Consider the following 8,539-nt stretch of genomic DNA (forward strand, 5'->3'; position numbering starts at 1 on the left):
CCCCCCTCCCCCCCCCCCCCCCCCCCCCCCCCCCCCCCCCCCCCCGCTCCCCCCGCACCTCTCCCGCCTTCTCCCGCCCCCAGCCTTCCCAAGGATGCTTCCCTTAATTCAAGTGTCAAAGCCAAGGATAAAAATAGGGATGTCGCAGCAGTGTCCCGTTAAGGAATGCAAAGCGAACAACGGGTTTTAAGGAGGCGGCGGAGGCGAATTTGGGATCTGGGTGCAGGGACTGACATTGCGCTGCCGGGAAGCGGAAAGGGGACACAGGGAAAACCACCACCCCAAAACCCATTTTACAAAAGTGAGCCAGCCAGCTCCTCCCTGCTCTCCTTTGTAGTCACTGCTGTGGTTTACCTTCTGTATGTTCCTTAACAGTGTGGTTTTCGAAGTCTAATCCAAATAAAGGTAATCTTTAAATCTCATTTGGCCTCGCCCTGGGTACTGTTCTCACTGCGGTACATCTTTGTTCAAGCATTGAATTAACTGACACGGACCCTCAATAGTCGGAGAAGGCCCTGAATTGTGACACCTCCTCATTTCTTTATTTTTGAAGTGTGGGAGATGAACGTTCAGTTTTATGCTTTTCCTCTCGTGGGAGACCTGGGTTCCAATGTGAACTCCACCACTTCCTATCTGTGTGATGCTTCGATAAATCGCTGTAGGATTGGGGCGGGATTTACACATGGTACCCAGAAAACTACCCCAGGTTCGAGGCACTTAGTGGGTCAGTTCTCATTCAAGACCATCTGAGCATCATCTGACCCCACCAATATGCTTAAACTAAACAGAAAAAAAATTCATTACTTCAAAGAAAAAAAGACTTTTAATCAAATAGCAAAGCAAATAAAGTGATAAGAAAAGACCTTCCTTTTCCACTAGTTACCACATCAATCGTGGCAGAGTGCACAAACCCAGAGAGCATGTGTGCAACATTTATGCGGGGTGCACTGATGTTAGAACACATGCAGCCACGGCAACTCAAATCTCCCATGCTGTAGAACCTTAGATATGCTCTTACAATATCAGTGTGCTTCTTTCTTGTGGAAATTTGCATGTCTGCTGACTGTTGGTCTCTAGCTGTGGTAATCACCAAGTTGCTATCTGCCGCCCTCAGCCACATTTGCTACTCTTTGCTGCCATCTTCTGGGAGTTCGCCGCTAAGTCTCTCCCTTGAAAAGTAAAGTGAATTTCTTTTTGTCCATATCATTGCCCCCGGTTATAACATAAAGGCCACCTAAGATTAAGTAAGCAACAGAAGCAGAAACCCTTAGGCTGGAATTGTCAGTGCTTTTGACTACGCTCTACTATTATCCTTCTAAGTTCCCCCCTGAAAATGCCTTGTAATTCCTTTCTGAGACCTGTCAATTTGTGTAAAAGTGCCTGGTGTGGAGTTAGGAAAAATCATCTTCCCGAATTCAAATCCAGGCTCAGACATTTCCTAGCTGTGTGACTCTGAGCAAGTGATTTCACCCTGTTAGCCTCAGTTTCCTCATCTGTAAAATGAGCTAGAGAAGAAAATAGCAAACTGTTCCAGTATCTTTGCAAAAAAAAAAAAAAAAAACCACCCAGATGGGGTCACAAATAGCGGGACTGAAACAACTCAACAGCAACAAAATGCCTCTAAGTAACAAAATTGCTGGTCTTTGCTTAGCTGGTCTTAGCTTAATGTCCTATGACAGCTTTACCTCAGTGGTCTGGGCTTCAGTTTTCTGAGAAGACTTGGGCTATCTAACAGAAGTTCCATTTACCCATTTACCCATTTACCCATTACACCATTGCCCCAAATTTCTCTATTTTCACCCATTCTCTACTCTTCTATTCCACTATCGGAGAATAAGTCCTTTTTCTTGTTCCATTAGTCGTTGCTGGATATTTCTTGGTTGTAACTTTCATCACCTCCAAACCTTTTTGAGTGTGTCATGGACCCCTTTGAAAATCTGATAAACCTATGGATTCCTTCTAAAGATGTTTTAAATGCATAAGATAAAATATATACCATTACAAAATAATATTGATTATTTTAAAATAAAGATGTATTTTTTCCCTTCAAGTTCACACACACCCTGGAATTTATCCATTGGTTCATGAACCCCAGGTTAAGTACTCCAGTTTAAGCCCTGACTGCTTCTTCATGCCCCACAAAACATAGTAATACAATATCTCCAACGAGATTATAAGCTTTTTGAAGGCAGGAATTATATCCTACTCCTTAGAGAAGGAAGAAGACATTCCACGTATTCTGTGCAGTGTCTTACTTAGAGTACAAGGCTACCAGGGATTTCAGTTTAGCCAAAGATGGAGTTGGTAAACGCTACAACTAAGCAATGCCCAACAATGACCAGTGGAGGGGGTCTGGTGGTGACTGCAAGACCAAAGTCAATAGAAGCATTGTTAGGTCATCAGAGGACTGTAGGCAGGAGTTACCTTTTCTTTGTATGAGCCTCAGTCATACATGTTCTCTTCGTATATGCTTCTCTTTCCCCACTTATACTTTCTTTACCTCTATATGTGTATCTACACTAACTGCTATTGGGTATATTTGTGGGAGAATGTGCCTCAGGTTTATGAGCAAGATGTTTTATTGCTACTTTTCTTACTGCCATTTCAGTAAATGCCTTTGCTTTTGAGTTCTATCATCTGACTGACTCCTAAAGGTAAACACCTTGGTTGGGGCTCATGACCTCTAGTTTATAAGTAAAGTCCCATAGAATACTTTGATCTTGAGAGAGCCATCCTCCAAGAACCCCTTCCTGCGATTTGGAAGCTAGGCAAATGGGACTACATATAAATTATAAATAATATAATGAACTATGTTCTTAGATTCTAGTTCAGTAAAAGTCTACATTAATATCACTGATATTCAACCCATGATTCAAAAAATTAAACAAAAGGATAGATTTGCATTATCTTTTTTTTTTGTAATATACTATGGCAAATCTGTCTCATATTCACTGGAGATTTTTTTACTCATTTGTTTATTATCTGTAGAACTTTCCCCCTCCACCCTTACTAGAGGTAGTATATATCAATCAAATAACATAATACAACCAGTTTTGCTTCTCTTCAATGATATTTTGTTTATTTGTTTTTTGGAGGGCAGTTGGGGTTAAGTGACTTTCCCGAGTCACACGGCTAGTTTTTGTGTTAGTGTCTGAGGCTAGAATTGAACTCAGGTCCTTCTGACTCCAGGGCTGGTGCTCTATTCACTGCACCACCTAGCCACCCCACTTCAGTGATATTTGCAAATGCATTTGGCCAGTTCACACTGAGCACAAGCAGGGATTACTTGCTCTTACAATCCACAAGTGTAAACTCACAAGACGCCAAAAGTCATATTTTTGCTGTGTGACTACTGTCATTTCTTTCTATATACATACTTATTTTTATAGACATCTAATAAAGAAATAGAAATACAGATCTGTTACATATTATGAGATTACTTCTGAGAACAGAATAATTAAAACAGTCTCGCACTTTAAAATTTACACATTTTGGGGTGGCTATGTGGCACAGTGAGTAAGAGTGCCGGCCCGGAGTTGGGAGGACCCGGGACCAGTTCTGGCCTCAGATACTTAACACCCACACAAAATAACTAGCTGTGTAACCTTGAGCAAGTTACTTAACCCCAATTGCTTAAAAAAAATTTATACATTTTATTTTTTTCAATACCTTGATTTACAAATAGATCCTTTCCCTGTCCCTCTTTGGAGTTGTCTCTTGAACTAAAGAAAAAAAAATCAGAGGGGAAAAAAGTGATTCAGTAAAACTATGTAATATATTAACTAAGACTGAAAGTATGTCAGTTTGGGATAGTTTTGATAATATTCCACCCCCGTAATGCCCTACTCCCCAGGACTTTTTTGACTGGAGAAAAAAAAAAGAAACAATCTAGGAAAAATTTCAATAGACATTTTTAAAAATTTATGAAATTCATGAAATTATCTTGAAGGAGATGAGCAAAGCATACTATTTTATGACTCATAAAATACTGAATAGGGGCAGCTAGGTGGTGCAGTGAATAGAGCACCGGCCCTGGAGTCAGGAGGACCTGAGTTCAAATCCGGCCTCAGACACTTAACACAAAAACTAGCCATGTGACCTTGGGCAAGTCACTTAACCCCAATTGCCCTGCCTTCCTCCTCCAAAAAACAAAAAACAAAAAAACAAAAAAAAAATACTGGATAAGATGTGAAGTCAGCCGAAGTTCAAATGCCCAACACATCACATAAACTCAACCTGGTTACTGATTTGTTTTGCTTGCTATTAAAAGGATTTGTCTTGGTAGCATGTGAAAGAAAGGAGCAATGGAGATATTTTTAAATAAAGTCAAGGGAAGAAGAATTTGGGTTGGAACTTACTGGGACATGCACATCACTTCATGTTTGGTTTTAGTTCAAAGTCAAATTATACAACCTTTTTTGACAAGTTTGCTTACAAACCTAATTATTTTATATTATTGTGATTGGCACATAGTTGACTGAATAACTAGTATGTATATTAGAGAAATCTACTTATCAAAAGCACCGCTTTTCCCTAATTCCAAAGTGACAGAGGTAGCAATATTTTCCCTGATAACTGGCACCCATACAGATTATTCACAATAGAAATCTCTGAATTTGTTTTGATGATCTAACCTTTTTCAAGGGTTCAGAAGCCTTGAAGAGCTCTCATGAGCTATATCTATTCTCATGTAATGTTGACATCATTTCTTCAGCTCAGAAAGTGTACCCCAAATGGAAAATTTATTTCTTTAATTTGTTCTTAAGCACAGTAACCAGGATCCATCCTCATTAAAAAAAAAACTACATTGTTAAAATAAAGCCCATTGGCTTTATTTTTGTTTGTTAGAACTACCCCGCATTGGATATTTCATATTTCTTCTTTTCTAAAGTATGATGATTCATTTGATTCATGGAAAAATAATAATCAAAGTTTATTATTCAGGGTCAAATGTCACCAGTATATAAATCTTTTATTACCATCATAAACACAGCTCTTGGTCTTTACTGAAATCCATGGTCACATTCTCTAGCAAAATTCAGGATTCGTGTTGAACCTCTGAATGTCCAAGACGAAGTGACTGGAACATTCCTTAAAAATAAAATAAAATAAATTTCAAGAAGACCTTTTTCTCTTCCCTAATGTGTGTTCTGGCATAAGTGCAGTTCTGCACTGCAGCCCACCCTTATTTCTCTTTTGCTCTCTCCATGCCAGTGAAGGATATCTTCTACTTTACCTTTACTTTGTAGTTGGCTTCTTTGGTCTGTGATTCTGCCTGATACATTTAGACTTCCTTTTTTCCCCTAGCAATTTAACAAACTATCTTCTTCAGAATTTCATAGCCTTTTCCACAAAGTTTTCCTGGGACTTGCTGGGGAAGGGATTGGAAGTGTCTTGCAAGAGTTTTTCTTTGCTAAATGCAAACCACAGATGCTGAGTTTGCATGTGAGCCCCATATTTGTACTGCCTACCTTGTCCGTTGGTTGTGTCTAGTACAAGATCAGGCCCATAGTAAGGCATAAGATAGTGGCAGCTAGGTGATACAACGGGTAGAGCACTGGGTTAGGAATCAGGAAGATCTGAATTCAAATTTATCCTCAGACACTTACTAGCTGGGTGACCCTAGGCAAGTCACTTAACTTCTACTGCAGAATGGAAAATGTGGCCTCTTAACCTTGTGTGTCCTACTGGGTTTTTTCCTGGGCACTCTTCTCTTTTCCTTCTATACTACTTGGTGATCTCATCAGTTCCCAAGGATTTAATTACCATCTCTATGCTGATCATTGTCCTAATTTCTCTGTTGATCTCCAATCTCATATCTCAAAGTGCCTTTCAGACATCTAGAACAAGATATCCAATAGACATTTTAAAGTCAACATGTCCCAGACTGAAATCATCTTTCCTCCTTACCCTTTCCTTCACTCCTTCCCCACCAACTTGTCTTTTACTGTGGAGGACAACATCATCTTTAATCCCTTAGACTAGAAACCTAGACATCATCCTGGGCTCTTCTCTCTTTCATCCCCCATATCCAACCTACTGCCAAAGCCTATTGGTTTCACTTCTTTAACATCTCTCAACTATTCCCCCCTTCTCTCCTCTGACACTGCCACCACAGTAATGTAGGCCCTTGTCACCTCACACTTGATTATTGCAATAAACTCTTGGTGAGTTGACCTGCCTCAACCCTTTCCTCACTCCAAGCCACCCTCCATTCAGCCACCAAAGTGATTTCCTTAAAGTGCAGGTCCAACCATGTCACACACCCCTCCCAATATATGCCTATGATTCCTTATTGCCTCTGGGATCAAATACAAAATCCTGTTTGACCCTCAAAGCACTTTATAACCTAGCTTCCTAACCCACTTCCACCTTTCCAGTCTTCTTACATTTTATACTCCCCGTTCCCCAACCCTTACTCTTCGATCAAGCAGTGCTGGCCTTCTTGCTCTTCCACAAACAAGACACTCCATCTCTCAGCTCAGGGCATTTTCTCTGGCTGTCCCTCATGCCTGGAAAGCTCTCCTTTCTCTGCTCCACCTACTGACCTCCCTGGTTCCCTTTAAGTCCTTACTAGGTACACTAGGTGGTGGTGAATAGCACGGAGTCAGGAAGACCTGAGTTCAAATTTGGTCTCAGATAATAACTAGCTGTATGACCCTGTTTGCATCAGTTTCCCCATCTGGAGAAAGAAATGGCAAACCACTCCACAATATTTGCCAAGAAAACCCCAAATGGGGTCACAAAGAGTTGAACACAATGGAAATGACTGAACAACAACAAAAATCCTTCTACAGGAAGCCTTTCCCAACTCCTCTTAATTCCAATGGCTTCCTTCTGTCAATTATCTCCTATTTATACCAAATATAGCTTATTTTGTATGTATTTGTTTGCTCACCATTTCCCTCATTAGATTATAAGCTCTTTGAGGGCAGAGACTATCTTTTCCCCTTTTTTATCTCCCTAAAATTTAGCACAGTGCCTGGCATGTAATAGGTATTGAATAAGTTTATTGATTGATGTAATGCACAAAAGGGCAGCCACAATCATAACATCCAACCAAAGCTCAGGGATCAGTAGTGCTAATTCTTTTTTATGGACTTGAAGCATATAAGTTTTGTCTGACATACATCAGCTCTTATGAAACATCTTTGTAGGTGAAAAAAAATCTTGGTGCTGTTACTAGTTAATTCATCCGTTACTTTTGTAGTCTCTTATACTTTGCTTCTAGTTTCCTCAAATATGGTTTTGATTTGTAGGCTATCTTCTCCAGAGTTGCTACCTGATCCATAATTAACAGGATATGATCCAGAGGAGGCTGAAGTGCTACATACTTCTGGCTTAAGTACTTCAGGTTTCTGTTTACTGAAATTGCTTTCATCTCCAGACGCTTCAGGTTGGATTTAAGTGAGACAGCACAGGTGAAGTGGTCAACCTGATCCAAATTTTGTTGTCTTCACTAGTAGCTGTCAGTTCACCTCTCAGGTAAGCGGCCATTTTGGAGAACACACCCTGGGCACAACCTGGTGATTTTATTGTCCAGAGGCTCAGTGATCTCTTCAGCTATCTTTACCACATCATCATCTCCACCTAGACCTATATCTGTATAGGCCCAATTACCAAAGTCTCAAAATTCTTATAAACAAATGCCATTGCCATTTCCTGGGTAACATTCCTAACACAACACTGATCACAACACTCCTTTACTCAAAAACTTTCATTGGTTTCCCATTGTCAACTGAATGAAGTATGAACTCCTGAACCTGGTTTAATACTTCCTTCTACTAAACCTGGACAATGCTCAGAAAGATAATCCTGGTGCTTGCTTCGGCAGCACATATACTAAAATTGGAATGATACAGAGAAGATTAGCATGGCCCCTGCACAAGGATGACATGCAAATTCATGAAGCATTCCATATTTTTGGGGCGGCCAGGTAGCACAGCAAGTGGGAGCACTGACCCCAGTGTCGGGATGACCTGGGGAATCGAATCCGGCCTCAGACACTTAGCACCCACCCAGAAACACCTGGCCGTGTAACCTTGAGCAAGTTACTTAACCCCAATTGCTTTAAAAAAAAAAAAAAGAAGAAAGATAATCCTGTGATCATGCTATGTATCGGTAAGGAATGTGAGTCCTGAGTAGTTGAGAGAATGCTAAACTTTGATGCTTTGCACCTATATAGGTGAATGAAGACTGGAGATGGTCAGAAGACATTGAAAGAAGTAAGAGAAAAGAGTAAAGTACAAACTTTGAATGGCTAATGGAAGCCCCTAGTGTAACAGATGTGAGGAGCTGGACTCTAATTTGTCTGTGATTTCTAGTCTTTGCCTTCTCCTATCTCTTGGCCTTTCTCATACTAAACACCATTTGGGGAATAGGGATGTTCAGGGAATACTAGTATCTCTGTGTGAATACTACCAAGCCCTTCTCAGGGCTGCTTTCCACCTTTGGTGTCCACCTGATTCACTCATTTCTCACCTATGGCTCCAAGAAACTGTAGCAAATACAGTGGCCATATCCTGCTAAACCATTTCAG

The 8,539-nt window shown here is 40.5% G+C and overlaps 1 non-coding gene across 1 annotated transcript; it reads left to right on the forward strand.

Annotated features, from left to right (window-relative positions):
- Nucleotides 1-7,818: 7,818 nt before the first annotated feature.
- On the forward strand, nucleotides 7,819-7,925 carry LOC138170741 (U6 spliceosomal RNA). Its single transcript, XR_011170721.1, has one exon. It is a non-coding gene; the product is annotated as a U6 spliceosomal RNA (small nuclear RNA).
- The last annotated feature ends 614 nt before the right edge of the window (nucleotides 7,926-8,539 follow it).

The sequence above is a fragment of the Petaurus breviceps genome, unplaced genomic scaffold (assembly GCF_028583685.1).
Source record: "Petaurus breviceps papuanus isolate PSGF00001 unplaced genomic scaffold, PetGlider_PUasm1.0 38, whole genome shotgun sequence".
Lineage (NCBI taxonomy): Eukaryota > Metazoa > Chordata > Mammalia > Diprotodontia > Petauridae > Petaurus > Petaurus breviceps.